The following is an 18,744-nucleotide window of genomic DNA, read 5'->3' as shown; positions in this document are numbered from 1 at the left end:
AGCTACTTCCATGGGCACTATTCCTCCCCGGGACTTGCCGCCAAGTCTTGGACGGGGGACAGTGACACATTCCCGGGTAGCCTGAGTGGCTGCTCCCGCTGAGCTACTTCCATGGGCACTATTCCTCCCCGGGACTTGCCGCCAAGTCTTGGCCGGGGGACAGTGACACATTCCCGGGTAGCCTGAGTGGCTGCTCCCGCTGAGCTCTTACTTCCATGGGCATGTTCCTCACCGGGACCAACTACCAAGTGTGGCCGGGTTTCGAGCTCCAAACTCGGCTTGCACTTGGTCGCTTGGGGGGTCCCCTCCGCTCAGGGAAGGGCGCCCTCCAGCGGGCAGACGAGGGTACTTCTAGTCTGCCCGAGCTCCATGGGGCCCCTCTCGCCCCTAGGCTCCCCGCCCAGGGTTCCAGGGTCCCGGATAAAGCCACCCTGCCGAGTTCGGTATAGGGTACCGGGCCTGGCTGGAATCACGCCGGGATCGGTGAGACCTCCTCGGCCGCGGCTCAGCCTCCAAACTCCCTTTCGCGGTTCTCTTCCCTTCAACTTCCATGGGCATGTTCCACACCGGGACCTCCGACCAAGTGTGGCCGGGGAACAGTCACCCATGCCCGGGTAGCCTCAGCGGCTGCTCCCGCTGAGGTCAACTTGGAGGTTGGAGCTCCGACTTCCATGGGCACTATTCCTCCCCGGGACCTGCCGCCAAGTCTGGCCGGGGGACAGTGACACATTCCCGGGTAGCCCTGAGCGGCTGCTCCCGCTGAACTCTTACTTCCATGGGCATGTTCCTCATCAGGAACCAACGACCAAGTGTGGCCCAGGGACAGTGACACATTCCCGGGTAGCCTGAGTGGCTGCTCCCGCTGAGCTACTTCCATGAGCACTATTCCTCCCCGGGACCTGCCGCCAAGTCTGGCCGGGGGACAGTGACACATTCCCGGGTAGCCTGAGCGGCTGCTCCCGCTGAGCTACTTCCATGGGCACTATTCCTCCCCGGGACTTGCCGCCAAGTCTTGGCCGGGGGACAGTGACACATTGCCGGGTAGCCTGAGTGGCTGCTCCCGCTGAGCTCTTACTTCCATGGGCATGTTCCTCACCGGGACATACTACCAAGTGTGGCCGGGTTTCGAGCTCCAAACTCGGCTTGCACTTGGTCGCTTGGGGGTCCCCTCCGCTCCGGGAAGGGCGCCCTCCAGCGGGCAGACGAGGGTACTTCTAGTCTGCCCGAGCTCCATGGGGCCCCTCTCGCCCCTAGGCTCCCCGCCCAGGGTTCCAGGGTCCCGGATAAAGCCACCCTGCCGAGTTCGGTATAGGGTACCGGGCCTGGCTGGAATCACGCCGGGATCGGTGAGACCTCCTCGGCCGCGGCTCAGCCTCCAAACTCCCTTTCGCGGTTCTCTTCCCTTCAACTTCCATGGGCATGTTCCACACCGGGACCTCCGACCAAGTGTGGCCGGGGAACAGTCGCCCATGCCCGGGTAGCCTCAGCAAGTGCTCCCGCTGAGGTCAACTTGGAGGTTGGAGCTCCGACTTCCATGGGCACTATTCCTCCCCGGGACCTGCCGCCAAGTCTGGCCGGGGGACAGTGACACATTCCCGGGTAGCCTGAGCGGCTTCTCCCGCTGAACTCTTACTTCCATGGGCATGTTCCTCATCAGGAACCAACGACCAAGTGTGGCCCAGGGACAGTGACACATTCCCGGGTATCTTCAGCAGCTGCTCCCGCTGAGCTACTTCCATGAGCACTATTCCTCCCCGGGACCTGCCGCCAAGTCTGGCCGGGGGACAGTGACACATTCCCGGGTAGCCTGAGCGGCTGCTCCCGCTGAGCTACTTCCATGGGCACTATTCCTCCCCGGGACTTGCCGCCAAGTCTTGGCCGGGGGACAGTGACACATTGCCGGGTAGCCTGAGTGGCTGCTCCCGCTGAGCTCTTACTTCCATGGGCATGTTCCTCACCGGGACATACTACCAAGTGTGGCCGGGTTTCGAGCTCCAAACTCGGCTTGCACTTGGTCGCTTGGGGGTCCCCTCCGCTCCGGGAAGGGCGCCCTCCAGCGGGCAGACGAGGGTACTTCTAGTCTGCCCGAGCTCCATGGGGCCCCTCTCGCCCCTAGGCTCCCCGCCCAGGGTTCCAGGGTCCCGGATACAGCCACCCTGCCGAGTTCGGTATAGGGTACCGGGCCTGGCTGGAATCACGCCGGGATCGGTGAGACCTCCTCGGCCGCGGCTCAGCCTCCAAACTCCCTTTCGCGGTTCTCTTCCCTTCAACTTCCATGGGCATGTTCCACACCGGGACCTCCGACCAAGTGTGGCCGGGGAACAGTCGCCCATGCCCGGGTAGCCTCAGCAAGTGCTCCCGCTGAGGTCAACTTGGAGGTTGGAGCTCCGACTTCCATGGGCACTGTTCCTCCCCGGGACCTGCCGCCAAGTCTGGCCGGGGGACAGTGACACATTCCCGGGTAGCTTGAGCGGCTTCTCCCGCTGAACTCTTACTTCCATGGGCATGTTCCTCATCAGGAACCAACGACCAAGTGTTGCCCAGGGACAGTGACACATTCCCGGGTAGCCTCAGCAGCTGCTCCCGCTGAGCTACTTCCATGAGCACTATTCCTCCCCGGGACCTGCCGCCAAGTCTGGCCGGGGGACAGTGACACATTCCCGGGTAGCCTCAGCAGCTGCTCCCGCTGAGCTACTTCCATGGGCACTATTCCTCCCCGGGACTTGCCGCCAAGTCTTGGCCGGGGGACAGTGACACATTGCCGGGTAGCCTGAGTGGCTGCTCCCGCTGAGCTCTTACTTCCATGGGCATGTTCCTCACCGGGACCAACTACCAAGTGTGGCCGGGTTTCGAGCTCCAAACTCGGCTTGCACTTGGTCGCTTGGGGGGTCCCCTCCGCTCCGGGAAGGGCGCCCTCCAGCGGGCAGACGAGGGTACTTCTAGTCTGCCCGAGCTCCATGGGGCCCCTCTCGCCCCTAGGCTCCCCGCCCAGGGTTCCAGGGTCCCGGATACAGCCACCCTGTCGAGTTCGGTATAGGGTACCGGGCCTGGCTGGAATCACGCCGGGATCGGTGAGACCTCCTCGGCCGCGGCTCAGCCTCCAAACTCCCTTTCGCGGTTCTCTTCCCTTCAACTTCCATGGGCATGTTCCACACCGGGACCTCCGACCAAGTGTGGCCGGGGAACAGTCACCCATGCCCGGGTAGCCTCAGCGGCTGCTCCCGCTGAGGTCAACTTGGAGGCTGGAGCTCCGACTTCCATGGGCACTATTCCTCCCCGGGACCTGCCGCCAAGTCTGGCCGGGGGACAGTGACACATTCCCGGGTAGCCCTGAGCGGCTGCTCCCGCTGAACTCTTACTTCCATGGGCATGTTCCTCATCAGGAACCAACGACCAAGTGTGGCCCAGGGACAGTGACACATTCCCGGGTAGCCTCAGCAGCTGCTCCCGCTGAGCTACTTCCATGAGCACTATTCCTCCCCGGGACCTGCCGCCAAGTCTGGCCGGGGGACAGTGACACATTCCCGGGTAGCCTGAGCGGCTGCTCCCGCTGAGCTACTTCCATGGGCACTATTCCTCCCCGGGACTTGCCGCCAAGTCTTGGCCGGGGGACAGTGACACATTCCCGGGTAGCCTGAGTGGCTGCTCCCGCTGAGCTCTTACTTCCATGGGCATGTTCCTCACCGGGACATACTACCAAGTGTGGCTGGGTTTCGAGCTCCAAACTCGGCTTGCACTTGGTCGCTTGGGGGTCCCCTCCGCTCCGGGAAGGGCGCCCTCCAGCGGGCAGACGAGGGTACTTCTAGTCTGCCCGAGCTCCATGGGGCCCCTCTCGCCCCTAGGCTCCCCGCCCAGGGTTCCAGGGTCCCGGATACAGCCACCCTGCCGAGTTCGGTATAGGGTACCGGGCCTGGCTGGAATCACGCCGGGATCGGTGAGACCTCCTCGGCCGCGGCTCAGCCTCCAAACTCCCTTTCGCGGTTCTCTTCCCTTCAACTTCCATGGGCATGTTCCACACCGGGACCTCCGACCAAGTGTGGCCGGGGAACAGTCACCCATGCCCGGGTAGCCTCAGCGGCTGCTCCCGCTGAGGTCAACTTGGAGGTTGGAGCTCCGACTTCCATGGGCACTATTCCTCCCCGGGACCTGCCGCCAAGTCTGGCCGGGGGACAGTGACACATTCCCGGGTAGCCCTGAGCGGCTGCTCCCTCTGAACTCTTACTTCCATGGGCATGTTCCTCATCAGGAACCAACGACCAAGTGTGGCCCAGGGACAGTGACACATTCCCGGTTAGCCTGAGTGGCTGCTCCCGCTGAGCTACTTCCATGAGCACTATTCCTCCCCGGGACCTGCCGCCAAGTCTGGCCGGGGGACAGTGACACATTCCCGGGTAGCCTGAGCGGCTGCTCCCGCTGGGCTACTTCCATGGGCACTATTCCTCCCCGGGACCTGCCGCCAAGTCTGGCCGGGGGACAGTGACACATTCCCGGGTAGCCTGAGTGGCTGCTCCCGCTGAGCTCTTACTTCCATGGGCATGTTCCTCACCGGGACATACTACCAAGTGTGGCCGGGTTTCGAGCTCCAAACTCGGCTTGCACTTGGTCGCTTGGGGGGTCCCCTCCGCTCCGGGAAGGGCGCCCTCCAGCGGGCAGACGAGGGTACTTCTAGTCTGCCCGAGCTCCATGGGGCCCCTCTCGCCCCTAGGCTCCCCGCCCAGGGTTCCAGGGTCCCGGATACAGCCACCCTGTCGAGTTCGGTATAGGGTACCGGGCCTGGCTGGAATCACGCCGGGATCGGTGAGACCTCCTCGGCCGCGGCTCAGCCTCCAAACTCCCTTTCGCGGTTCTCTTCCCTTCAACTTCCATGGGCATGTTCCACACCGGGACCTCCGACCAAGTGTGGCCGGGGAACAGTCACCCATGCCCGGGTAGCCTCAGCGGCTGCTCCCGCTGAGGTCAACTTGGAGGTTGGAGCTCCGACTTCCATGGGCACTATTCCTCCCCGGGACCTGCCGCCAAGTCTGGCCGGGGGACAGTGACACATTCCCGGGTAGCCTGAGCGGCTGCTCCCGCTGCACTCTTTAGTTCCATGGGCATGTTCCTCATCAGGAATCAACGACCAAGTGTGGCCGAGGGACAGTGACACATTCCCGGGTAGCCTGAGTGGCTGCTCCCGCTGAGCTACTTCCATGAGCACTATTCCTCCCCGGGACCTGCCGCCAAGTCTGGCCGGGGGACAGTGACACATTCCCGGGTAGCCTGAGTGGCTGCTCCCGCTGAGCTACTTCCATGGGAACTATTCCTCCCCGGGACTTGCCGCCAAGTCTTGGCCGGGGGACAGTGACACATTCCCGGGTAGCCTGAGTGGCTGCTCCCGCTGAGCTCTTACTTCCATGGGCATGTTCCTCACCGGGACATACTACCAAGTGTGGCCGGGTTTCGAGCTCCAAACTCGGCTTGCACTTGGTCGCTTGGGGGGTCCCCTCCGCTCCGGGAAGGGCGCCCTCCAGCGGGCAGACGAGGGTACTTCTAGTCTGCCCGAGCTCCATGGGGCCCCTCTCGCCCCTAGGCTCCCGGCCCAGGGTTCCAGGGTCGCGGATCCAGCCACCATGCGGAGTTCGGTTTGGGTACCGGGCCTGGCAGAAATCACGCCGGGATCGGTGAGCCCTCCTCGGCCGCGGCTTCGCGCAAAAACTCCCTTTCGCGGTTCTCTTCACTTCAACTTCCATGGACACGTTCCACACTTGGACCTACGACCAAGTGTGCCCGGGGAACAGTAACCCATGCCCGGGCAGCCTCAGCAAGTGCTCCCGCTGAGGTCAATTTGGAGGTTTGAGCTCCGACTTCCATGGCCATGTTCCTCACCGGGACCTACGACCAAGCGTGGCCGGGTTTCGAGCTCCAAACTCGGCTTGCACTTTGTGGCCAAGGGGGTCCCCTCCGCTCCGGGAAGGGCGCCCTCCAGCGGGCAGACGAGGTTACTTCTAGTCTGCCCGAGCTCCATGGGGCATTATTCCTCCCCGGGACTTGCCGCCAAGTCTGGCCGGGGGACAGTGACACTTGGCCGGGTAGGCGAAGTGGCTTCTCCCGCTGACTTGCCCCTTTGGAAGTAGGAGCTCTTACTTCCATGGGCATTATACCTCTCGAAGACTTAGAGCCAAGTGAGCTCCTACTTCCATGGGCATTATTCCTCCCCGGGACTTGCCGCCAAGTCTGGCCGGGGGACAGTGACACTTGGCCGGGTAGGCGAAGTGGCTTCTCCCGCTGACTTGCCCCTTTGGAAGTAGGAGCTCCTACTTCCATGGGCATTATTCCTCCCCGGGACTTGCCGCCAAGTCTGGCCGGGGGACAGTGACACTTGGCCGGGTAGGCGAAGTGGCTTCTCCCGCTGACTTGCCCCTTTGGAAGTAGGAGCTCCTACTTCCATGGGCATTATTCCTCCCCGGGACTTGCCGCCAAGTCTGGCCGGGGGACAGTGACACTTGGCCGGGTAGGCGAAGTGGCTTCTCCCGCTGACTTGCCCCTTTGGAAGTAGGAGCTCTTACTTCCATGGGCATTATACCTCTCGAAGACTTAGAGCCAAGTGAGCTCCTACTTCCATGGGCATTATTCCTCCCCGGGACTTGCCGCCAAGTCTGGCCGGGGGACAGTGACACTTGGCCGGGTAGGCGAAGTGGCTTCTCCCGCTGACTTGCCCCTTTGGAAGTAGGAGCTCCTACTTCCATGGGCATTATTCCTCCCCGGGACCTACTGCCAAGTGTGGCCGGGGGACAGTGACATGTGGCCGGATAGGCCAAGTGGCTTCTCCCGCTGACTTGCCCCTTTGGAAGTAGGAGCTCTTACTTCCATGGTCATTATTCCTCCCCGGGACCTACTGCCAAGTGTGGCCGGGGAACAGTGACTCTTGGCCGGATAGGCCAAGTGGCTTCTCCCGCTGACTTGCCCCTATGGAAGTAGGAGCTCTTACTTCCATGGGCATTATTCCTCCCCGGGACCTACTGCCAAGTGTGGCCGGGGAACAGTGACTCTTGGCCGGGTAGGCCAAGTGGCTTCTCCCGCTGACTTGCCCCTTTGGAAGTAGGAGCTCTTACTTCCATGGTCATTATTCCTCCCCGGGACCTACTTCCAAGTGTGGCCGGGGAACAGTGACTCTTTGCCGGGTAGGCCAAGTGGCTTCTCCCGCTGACTTGCCCCTTTGGAAGTAGGAGCTCTTACTTCCATGGGCATTATACCTCTCGGGGACTTAGAGCCAAGTGTCTTCACCCTTTGGAGGTAGTAGCTCCTACTTCCATGGGCATTATTCCTCCCCGGGACTTGCCGCCAAGTGTGGCCGGGGAACAGTGACTCTTGGCCGGGTAGGCCAAGTGGCTTCTCCCGCTGACTTGCCCCTTTGGAAGTAGGAGCTTCTACTTCCATGGGCATTATTCCTCCCCGGGACCTACTGCCAAGTGTGGCCGGGGAACAGTGACTCTTGGCCGGGTAGGCCAAGTGGCTTCTCCCGCTGACTTGCCCCTTTGGAAGTAGGAGCTTTTACTTCCATGGTCATTATTCCTCCCCGGGACCTACTGCCAAGTGTGGCCGGGGAACAGTGACTCTTGGCCGGATAGGCCAAGTGGCTTCTCCCGCTGACTTGCCCCTATGGAAGTAGGAGCTCTTACTTCCATGGGCATTATTCCTCCCCGGGACCTACTGCCAAGTGTGGCCGGGGGACAGTGACATGTGGCCGGATAGCCCAAGTGGCTTCTCCCGCTGACTTGCCCCTTTTGAAGTAGGAGCTCCTACTTCCATGGGCATTATTCCTCCCCGGGACCTACTGCCAAGTGTGGCCGGGGAACAGTGACTCTTGGCCGGATAGGCCAAGTTGCTTCTCCCGCTGACTTGCCCCTATGGAAGTAGGAGCTCTTACTTCCATGGGCAGTATACCTCTCGGGGACTTAGAGCCAAGTGTCTTCACCCTTTGGAGGTAGTAGCTCCTACTTCCATGGGCATTATTCCTCCCCGGGACCTACTGCCAAGTGTGGCCGGGGAACAGTGACTCTTGGCCGGATAGGCCAAGTGGCTTCTCCCGCTGACTTGACCCTTTGGAAGTAGGAGCTCCTACTTCCATGGGCATTATTCCTCCCCGGGACCTCCTGCCAAGTGTGGCCGGGGAACAGTGACTCTTGGCCGGATAGGCCAAGTGGCTTCTCCCGCTGACTTGCCCCTTTGGAAGTAGGAGCTCCTACTTCCATGGGCATTATTCCTCCCCGGGACCTACTGCCAAGTGTGGCCGGGGAACAGTGACTCTTGGCCGGATAGGCCAAGTGGCTTCTCCCGCTTACTTGCCCGTTGGAAGTAGGAGCTCCTACTTCCATGGGCATTATTCCTCCCCGGGACCTACTGCCAAGTGTGGCCGGGGAACAGTGACTCTTGGCCGGATAGGCCAAGTGGCTTCTCCCGCTGACTTGACCCTTTGGTAGTAGGAGCTCCTACTTCCATGGGCATTATTCCTCCCCGGGACCTCCTGCCAAGTGTGGCCGGGGAACAGTGACTCTTGGCCGGATAGGCCAAGTGGCTTCTCCCGCTGACTTGCCCCTTTGGAAGTAGGAGCTCTTACTTCCATGGGCAGTATACCTCTCGGGGACTTAGAGCCAAGTGTCTTCACCCTTTGGAGGTAGTAGCTCCTACTTCCATGGGCATTATTCCTCCCCGGGACCTACTGCCAAGTGTGGACGGGGAACAGTGACTCTTGGCCGGATAGGCCAAGTGGCTTCTCCCGCTGACTTGACCCTTTGGAAGTAGGAGCTCCTACTTCCATGGGCATTATTCCTCCCCGGGACCTCCTGCCAAGTGTGGCCGGGGAACAGTGACTCTTGGCCGGATAGGCCAAGTGGCTTCTCCCGCTGACTTGCCCCTTTGGAAGTAGGAGCTCTTACTTCCATGGGCAGTATACCTCTCGGGGACTTAGAGCCAAGTGTCTTCACCCTTTGGAGGCAGTAGCTCCTACTTCCATGGGCATTATTCCTCCCCGGGACATACTGCCAAGTGTGGCCGGGGAACAGTGACTCTTGGCCGGATAGGCCAAGTGGCTTCTCCCGCTGACTTGCCCCTTTGGAGGTAGTAGCTCCTACTTCCATGGGCATTATTCCTCCCCGGGACTTGCAGCCAAGTCTGGCCGGGGGACAGTGACACTTGGCCGGGTAGGCGAAGTGGCTTCTCCCGCTGACTTGCCCCTTTGGAAGTAGGAGCTCTTACTTCCATGGGCATTATTCCTCCCCGGGACCTACTGCCAAGTGTGGCCGGGGAACAGTGACTCTTGGCCGGGTAGGCCAAGTGGCTTCTCCCGCTGACTTGCCCCTTTGGAAGTAGGAGCTCTTACTTCCATGGGCACTATACCTCTCGGGGACTTAGAGCCAAGTGTCTTCACCCTTTGGAGGTAGTAGCTCCTACTTCCATGGGCATTATTCCTCCCCGGGACCTACTGCCAAGTGTGGCCGGGGGACAGTGACATGTGGCCGGATAGGCCAAGTGGCTTCTCCCGCTGACTTGCCCCTTTGGAAGTAGGAGCTCTTACTTCCATGGGCATTATTCCTCCCCGGGACCTACAGCCAAGTGTGGCCGGGGAACAGTGACTCTTGGACGGATAGGCCAAGTGGCTGCTCCCGCTGACTTGCCCCTTTGGAAGTAGGAGCTCCTACTTCCATGGGCATTATTCCTCCCCGGGACCTACTGCCAAGTGTGGCCGGGGAACAGTGACTCTTGGCCGGATAGGCCAAGTGGCTGCTCCCGCTGACTTGCCCCTTTGGAAGTAGGAGCTCTTACTTCCATGGGCATTATTCCTCCCCGGGACCTACTGCCAAGTGTGGCCGGGGGACAGTGACATGTGGCCGGATAGGCCAAGTGGCTTCTCCCGCTGACTTGCCCCTTTGGAAGTAGGAGCTCTTACTTCCATGGGCATTATTCCTCCCCGGGACCTACTGCCAAGTGTGGCCGGGGAACAGTGACTCTTGGCCGGATAGAACTAGTGGCTTCTCCCGCTGACTTGACCCTTTGGAAGTAGGAGCTCCTACTTCCATGGGCATTATTCCTCCCCGGGACCTACTGCCAAGTGTGGCCGGGGAACAGTGACTCTTGGCCGGATAGGCCAAGTGGTTTCTCCCGCTGACTTGCCCCTTTGGAAGTAGGAGCTCTTTCTTCCATGGGCATTATTCCTCCCCGGGACCTACAGCCAAGTGTGGCCGGGGAACAGTGACTCTTGGCCGGGTAGGCCAAGTGGCTTCTCCTGCTGACTTGCCCCTTTGGAAGTAGGAGCTCTTACTTCCATGGGCATTATTCCTCCCCGGGACCTACTGCCAAGTGTGGCCGGGGAACAGTGACTCTTGGCCGGATAGGCCAAGTGGCTTCTCCCGCTGACTTGCCCCTTTGGAAGTAGGAGCTCTTACTTCCATGGGCACTATACCTCTCGGGGACTTAGAGCCAAGTGTCTTCACCCTTTGGAGGTAGTAGCTCCTACTTCCATGGGCATTATTCCTCCCCCGGAACCTACTGCCAAGTGTGGCTGGGGAACAGTGACTCTTGGCCGGATAGGCCAAGTGGCTTCTCCCGCTGACTTGCCCCTTTGGAAGTAGGAGCTCTTACTTCCATGGGCATTATACCTCTCGGGGACTTAGAGCCAAGTGTCTTCACCCTTTGGAGGTAGGAGCTCCTACTTCCATGGGCATTATTCCTCCCCGGGACCTACTGCCAAGTGTGGCCGGGGAACAGTGACTCTTGGCCGGATAGGCCAAGTGGCTTCTCCCGCTGACTTGCCCCTATGGAAGTAGGAGCTCTTACTTCCATGGGCATTATTCCTCCCCGGGACCTACTGCCAAGTGTGGCCGGGGAACAGTGACTCTTGGCCGGATAGGCCAAGTGGCTTCTCCCGCTGACTTGCCCCTTTGGAAGTAGGAGCTCCTACTTCCATGGGCATTATTCCTCCCCGGGACCTACAGCCAAGAGTGGCCGGGGGACAGTGACTCTTGGCCGGATAGGCCAAGTGGCTCTTCTCCCGCTGACTTGCCCCTTTGGAAGTAGGAGCTCCTACTTCCATGGGCATTATTCCTCCCCGGGACCTAAAGCCAAGTGTGGCCGGGGAACAGTGACTCTTGGCCGGACAGGCCAAGTGGCTTCTCCCGCTGACTTGCCCCTTTGGAAGTAGGAGCTCTTACTTCCATGGGCATTATACCTCTCGGGGACTTAGAGCCAAGTGTCTTCACCCTTTGGAGGTAGTAGCTCCTACTTCCATGGGCATTATTCCTCCCCGGGACCTACTGCCAAGTGTGGCCGGGGAACAGTGACTCTTGGCCGGATAGGCCAAGTGGCTTCTCCCGCTGACTTGCCCCTTTGGAGGTAGTAGCTCCTACTTCCATGGGCATTATTCCTCCCCGGGACCTACAGCCAAGAGTGGCCGGGGAACAGTGACTCTTGGCCGGATAGGCCAAGTGGCTCCTCCCGCTGACTTGCCCCTTTGGAAGTAGGAGCTCTTACTTCCATGGGCATTATTCCTCCCCGGGACCTACTGCCAAGTGTGGCCGGGGAACAGTGACTCTTGGCCGGATAGGCCAAGTGGCTTCTCCCGCTGACTTGCCCCTTTGGAAGTAGGCGCTCTTACTTCCATGGTCATTATTCCTCCCCGGGACCTACTGCCAAGTGTGGCCGGGGAACAGTGACTCTTGGCCGGATAGGCCAAGTGGCTTCTCCCGCTGACTTGCCCCTATGGAAGTAGGAGCTCTTACTTCCATGGGCATTATTCCTCCCCGGGACCTACTGCCAAGTGTGGCCGGGGAACAGTGACTTTTTGCCGGATAGGCCAAGTGGCTTCTCCCGCTGACTTGCCCCTTTGGAAGTAGGAGCTCTTACTTCCATGGTCATTATTCCTCCCCGGGACCTACTGCCAAGTGTGGCCGGGGGACAGTGACATGTGGCCGGATAGGCCAAGTGGCTTCTCCCGCTGACTTGCCCCTTTGGAAGTAGGAGCTCCTACTTCCATGGGCATTATTCCTCTCCGGGACCTACTGCCAAGTGTGGCCGGGGAACAGTGACTCTTGGCCGGATAGGCCAAGTGGCTTCTCCCGCTGACTTGCCCCTTTGGAAGTAGGAGCTCTTACTCCCATGGGCAGTGTACCTCTCGGGGACTTAGAGCCAAGTGTCTTCACCCTTTGGAGGTAGTAGCTCCTACTTCCATGGGCATTATTCCTCCCCGGGACCTACTGCCAAGTGTGGCCGGGGAACAGTGACTCTTGGCCGGATAGAACTAGTGGCTTCTCCCGCTGACTTGCCCCTTTGGAAGTAGGAGCTCCTACTTCCATGGGCATTATTCCTCCCCGGGACCTACTGCCAAGTGTGGCCGGGGAACAGTGACATGTGGCCGGATAGGCCAAGTGGCTTCTCCCGCTGACTTGCCCCTTTGGAAGTAGGAGCTCCTACTTCCATGGGCATTATTCCTCCCCGGGACCTACTGCCAAGTGTGGCCGGGGAACAGTGACTCTTGGCCGGATAGGCCAAGTGGCTTCTCCCGCTGACTTGCCCCTTTGGAAGTAGGAGCTCCTACTTCCATGGGCATTATTCCTCCCCGGGACCTACTGCCAAGTGTGGCCGGGGAACAGTGACTCTTGGCCGGATAGGCCAAGTGGCTTCTCCCGCTGACTTGCCCCTTTGGAAGTAGGAGCTCTTACTCCCATGGGCAGTATACCTCTCGGGGACTTAGAGCCAAGTGTCTTCACCCTTTGGAGGTAGTAGCTCCTACTTCCATGGGCATTATTCCTCCCCGGGACCTACTGCCAAGTGTGGCCGGGGAACAGTGACTCTTGGCCGGATAGAACTAGTGGCTTCTCCCGCTGACTTGCCCCTTTGGAAGTAGGAGCTCCTACTTCCATGGGCATTATTCCTCCCCAGGACCTACTGCCAAGTGTGGCCGGGGAACAGTGACTCTTGGCCGGATAGGCCAAGTGGCTTCTCCCGCTGACTTGCCCCTTTGGAGGTAGTAGCTCCTACTTCCATGGGCATTATTCCTCCCCGGGACTTGCCGCCAAGTCTGGCCGGGGGACAGTGACACTTGGCCGGGTAGGCGAAGTGGCTTCTCCCGCTGACTTGCCCCTTTGGAAGTAGGAGCTCTTACTTCCATGGTCATTATTCCTCCCAGGGACCTACTGCCAAGTGTAGCCGGGGAACAGTGACTCTTGGCCGGATAGGCCAAGTGGCTTCTCCCGCTGACTTGCCCCTATGGAAGTAGGAGCTCTTACTTCCACGGGCATTATTCCTCCCCGGGACCTACTGCCAAGTGTGGCCGGGGAACAGTGACTCTTGGCCGGATAGGACAAGTGGCTTCTCCCGCTGACTTGCCCCTTTGGAAGTAGGAGCTCTTACTTCCATGGTCATTATTCCTCCCCGGGACCTACTGCCAAGTGTGGCCGGGGAACAGTGACTCTTGGCCGGTTAGGCCAAGTGGCTTCTCCCGCTGACTTGCCCCTTTGGAAGTAGGAGCTCCTACTTCCATGGGCATTATTCCTCCCCGGGACCTACTGCCAAGTGTGGCCGGGGAACAGTGACTCTTGGCCGGATAGGCCAAGTGGCTTCTCCCGCTGACTTGCCCCTTTGGAAGTAGGAGCTCTCACTTCCATGGGCAGTATACCTCTCGGGGACTTAGAGCCAAGTGTCTTCACCCTTTGGAGGTAGGAGCTCTTACTTCCATGGGCATTATTCCTCTCCGGGACCTACAGCCAAGTGTGGCCGGGGAACAGTGACACTTGGCCGGGTAGGCCAAGTGGCTGCTCCCGCTGACTTGCCCCTTTGGAAGTAGGAGCTCCTACTTCCATGGGCATTATTCCACCCCGGGACCTACAGCCAAGTGTGGCCGGGGGACAGTGACATGTGGCCGGATAGGCCAAGTGGCTTCTCCCGCTGACTTGCCCCTTTGGAAGTAGGAGCTCCTACTTCCATGGGCATTATTCCTCCCCGGGACCTACTGCCAAGTGTGGCCGGGGAACAGTGACTCTTGGCCGGATAGGCCAAGTGGCTTCTCCCGCTGACTTGCCCCTTTGGAAGTAGGAGCTCTTACTTCCATGGTCATTATTCCTCCCCGGGACCTACTGCCAAGTGTAGCCGGGGAACAGTGACTCTTGGCCGGATAGGCCAAGTGGCTTCTCCCGCTGACTTGCCCCTATGGAAGTAGGAGCTCTTACTTCCACGGGCATTATTCCTCCCCGGGACCTACTGCCAAGTGTGGCCGGGGAACAGTGACTCTTGGCCGGATAGGCCAAGTGGCTTCTCCCGCTGACTTGCCCCTTTGGAAGTAGGAGCTCTTACTTCCATGGTCATTATTCCTCCCCGGGACCTACTGCCAAGTGTGGCCGGGGAACAGTGACTCTTGCCTGGGTAGGCCAAGTGGCTTCTCCCGCTGACTTGCCCCTTTGGAAGTAGGAGCTCCTACTTCCATGGGCATTATTCCTCCCCGGGACCTACTGCCAAGAGTGGCCGGGGGACAGTGACATGTGGCCGGATAGGCCAAGTGGCTTCTCCCGCTGACTTGCCCCTTTGGAAGTAGGAGCTCCTACTTCCATGGGCATTATTCCTCCCCGGGACCTACTGCCAAGAGTGGCCGGGGGACAGTGACATGTGGCCGGATAGGCCAAGTGGCTTCTCCCGCTGACTTGCCCCTTTGGAAGTAGGAGCTCCTACTTCCATGGGCATTATTCCTCCCCGGGACCTACTGCCAAGTGTGGCCGGGGAACAGTGACTCTTGGCCGGATAGGCCAAGTGGCTTCTTCCGCTGACTTGCCCCTATGGAAGTAGGAGCTCTTACTTCCATGGGCATTATTCCTCCCCGGGACCTACTGCCAAGTGTGGCCGGGGAACAGTGACTCTTGGCCGGATAGGCCAAGTGGCTTCTCCCGCTGACTTGCCCCTTTGGAAGTAGGAGCTCTCACTTCCATGGGCAGTATACCTCTCGGGGACTTAGAGCCAAGTGTCTTCACCCTTTGGAGGTAGGAGCTCTTACTTCCATGGGCATTATTCCTCTCCGGGACCTACAGCCAAGTGTGGCCGGGGAACAGTGACACTTGGCCGGATAGGCCAAGTGGCTGCTCCCGCTGACTTGCCCCTTTGGAAGTAGGAGCTCCTACTTCCATGGGCATTATTCCACCCCGGGACCTACAGCCAAGTGTGGCCGGGGGACAGTGACATGTGGCCGGATAGGCCAAGTGGCTTCTCCCGCTGACTTGCCCCTTTGGAAGTAGGAGCTCCTACTTCCATGGGCATTATTCCTCCCCGGGACCTACTGCCAAGTGTGGCCGGGGAACAGTGACTCTTGGCCGGGTAGGCCAAGTGGCTTCTCCCGCTGACTTGCCCCTTTGGAAGTAGGAGCTCCTACTTCCATGGGCATTATTCCTCCCCGGGACCTACTGCCAAGTGTGGCCGGGGAACAGTGACTCTTGGCCGTGTAGGCCAAGTGGCTTCTCCCGCTGACTTGCCCCTTTGGAAGTAGGAGCTCTTACTCCCATGGGCAGTATACCTCTCGGGGACTTAGAGCCAAGTGTCTTCACCCTTTGGAGGTAGTAGCTCCTACTTCCATGGGCATTATTCCTCCCCGGGACCTACTGCCAAGTGTAGCCGGGGAACAGTGACTCTTGGCCGGATAGAACTAGTGGCTTCTCCCGCTGACTTGCCCCTTTGGAAGTAGGAGCTCCTACTTCCATGGGCATTATTCCTCCCCGGGACCTACTGCCAAGAGTGGCCGGGGAACAGTGACTCTTGGCCGGATAGGCCAAGTGGCTTCTCCCGCTGACTTGCCCCTTTGGAAGTAGGAGCTCCTACTTCCATGGGCATTATTCCTCCCCGGGACCTACTGCCAAGTAAGGCCGGGGAACAGTGACTCTTGGCCGGATAGAACTAGTGGCTTCTTCCGCTGACTTGCCCCTTTGGAAGTAGGAGCTCCTACTTCCATGGGCATTATTCCTCCCCGGGACCTACTGCCAAGTGTGGCCGGGGAACAGTGACTCTTGGCCGGATAGGCCAAGTGGCTGCTCCCGCTGACTTGCCCCTTTGGAAGTAGGAGCTCTTACTTCCATGGGCATTATTCCTCCCCGGGACCTACTGCCAAGTGTGGCCGGGGGACAGTGACATGTGGCCGGATAGGCCAAGTGGCTTCTCCCGCTGACTTGCCCCTTTGGAAGTAGGAGCTCTTACTTCCATGGGCATTATTCCTCCCCGGGACCTACTGCCAAGTGTGGCCGGGGGACAGTGACTCTTGGCCGGATAGGCCAAGTGGCTTCTCCCGCTGACTTGCCCCTTTGGAAGTAGGAGCTCTCACTTCCATGGGCAGTATACCTCTCGGGGACTTAGAGCCAAGTGTCTTCACCCTTTGGAGGTAGGAGCTCTTACTTCCATGGGCATTATTCCTCTCCGGGACCTACAGCCAAGTGTGGCCGGGGAACAGTGACACTTGGCCGGATAGGCCAAGTGGCTGCTCCCGCTGACTTGCCCCTTTGGAAGTAGGAGCTCCTACTTCCATGGGCATTATTCCACCCCGGGACCTATTGCCAAGTGTGGCCGGGGAACAGTGACTCTTGGCCGGATAGGCCAAGTGGCTTCTCCCGCTGACTTGCCCCTTTGGAAGTAGGAGCTCCTACTTCCATGGGCATTATTCCTCCCCGGGACCTACTGCCAAGTAAGGCCGGGGAACAGTGACTCTTGGCCGGATAGAACTAGTGGCTTCTTCCGCTGACTTGCCCCTTTGGAAGTAGGAGCTCCTACTTCCATGGGCATTATTCCTCCCCGGGACCTACAGCCAAGTGTGGCCGGGGGACAGTGACATGTGGCCGGATAGGCCAAGTGGCTTCTCCCGCTGACTTGCCCCTTTGGAAGTAGGAGCTCCTACTTCCATGGGCATTATTCCTCCCCGGGACCTACTGCCAAGTGTGGCCGGGGAACAGTGACTCTTGGCCGGGTAGGCCAAGTGGCTTCTCCCGCTGACTTGCCCCTTTGGAAGTAGGAGCTCCTACTTCCATGGGCATTATTCCTCCCCGGGACCTACTGCCAAGTGTGGCCGGGGAACAGTGACTCTTGGCCGGGTAGGCCAAGTGGCTTCTCCCGCTGACTTGCCCCTTTGGAAGTAGGAGCTCTTACTCCCATGGGCAGTATACCTCTCGGGGACTTAGAGCCAAGTGTCTTCACCCTTTGGAGGTAGTAGCTCCTACTTCCATGGGCATTATTCCTCCCCGGGACCTACTGCCAAGTGTAGCCGGGGAACAGTGACTCTTGGCCGGATAGAACTAGTGGCTTCTCCCGCTGACTTGCCCCTTTGGAAGTAGGAGCTCCTACTTCCATGGGCATTATTCCTCCCCGGGACCTATTGCCAAGTGTGGCCGGGGAACAGTGTGTCTTGGCCGGATAGGCCAAGTGGCTTCTCCCGCTGACTTGCCCCTTTGGAAGTAGGAGCTCCTACTTCCATGGGCATTATTCCTCCCCGGGACCTACTGCCAAGAGTGGCCGGGGAACAGTGACTCTTGGCCGGATAGGCCAAGTGGCTTCTCCCGCTGACTTGCCCCTTTGGAAGTAGGAGCTCCTACTTCCATGGGCATTATTCCTCCCCGGGACCTACTGCCAAGTAAGGCCGGGGAACAGTGACTCTTGGCCGGATAGAACTAGTGGCTTCTTCCGCTGACTTGCCCCTTTGGAAGTAGGAGCTCCTACTTCCATGGGCATTATTCCTCCCCGGGACCTACAGCCAAGCTTGGCCGGGGGACAGTGACATGTGGCCGGATAGGCCAAGTGGCTTCTCCCGCTGACTTGCCCCTTTGGAGGTAGGAGCTCTTACTTCCATGGGCATTATTCCTCTCCGGGACCTACAGCCAAGTCTGGCCGGGGAACAGTGACATGCGGCCGGATACGGCCGAGCGGCTGCTCCCGCTGACGTCATCGCTTTGGAAGTAGGAGCTCCTACTTCCATGGGCTTGTTCCTCCCCGGGACTTGCCGCCAAGTCTGGCCGGGGGACAGTGACATGTGGCCGGATAGGCCAACTGGCTGCTCCCGCTGAGCCCCTACTTCCATGGGCTTGTTCGTCCCCGGGACTTGCCGCCAAGTCTGGCCGGGGAACAGTGACATGCTTCCGGATACGGCCGAGCGGCTGCTCCCGCTGACGTCATCACTTTGGAAGTAGGAGCTCCTACTTCCATGGGCTTGTTCCTCCCCGGGACTTGCCGCCAAGTCTGGCCGGGGGACAGTGACATGTGGCCGGATAGGCCAACTGGCTGCTCCCGCTGAGCCCCTACTTCCATGGGCTTGTTCGTCCCCGGGACTTGCCGCCAAGTCTGGCCGGGGAACAGTGACATGCCGCCGGATACGGCCGAGCGGCTGCTCCCGCTGACGTCATCACTTTGGAAGTCGGAGCTCCTACTTCCATGGGCTTGTTCCTCCCCGGGACTTGCCGCCAAGTCTGGCCGGGGGACAGTGACATGTGGCCGGATAGGCCAACTGGCTGCTCCCGCTGAGCCCCTACTTCCATGGGCTTGTTCGTCCCCGGGACTTGCCGCCAAGTCTGGCCGGGGAACAGTGACATGCCGCCGGATACGGCCGAGCGGCTGCTCCCGCTGACGTCATCACTTTGGAAGTCGGAGCTCCTACTTCCATGGGCTTGTTCCTCCCCGGGACTTGCCGCCAAGTCTGGCCGGGGGACAGTGACATGTGGCCGGATAGGCCAACTGGCTGCTCCCGCTGAGCCCCTACTTCCA

The sequence above is a fragment of the Engystomops pustulosus genome, chromosome 8 (genome assembly GCF_040894005.1).
Source record: "Engystomops pustulosus chromosome 8, aEngPut4.maternal, whole genome shotgun sequence".
Lineage (NCBI taxonomy): Eukaryota > Metazoa > Chordata > Amphibia > Anura > Leptodactylidae > Engystomops > Engystomops pustulosus.
The sequence above is the reverse complement of the archived record's forward strand: the minus strand, read 5'-3'. Positions refer to the sequence as shown.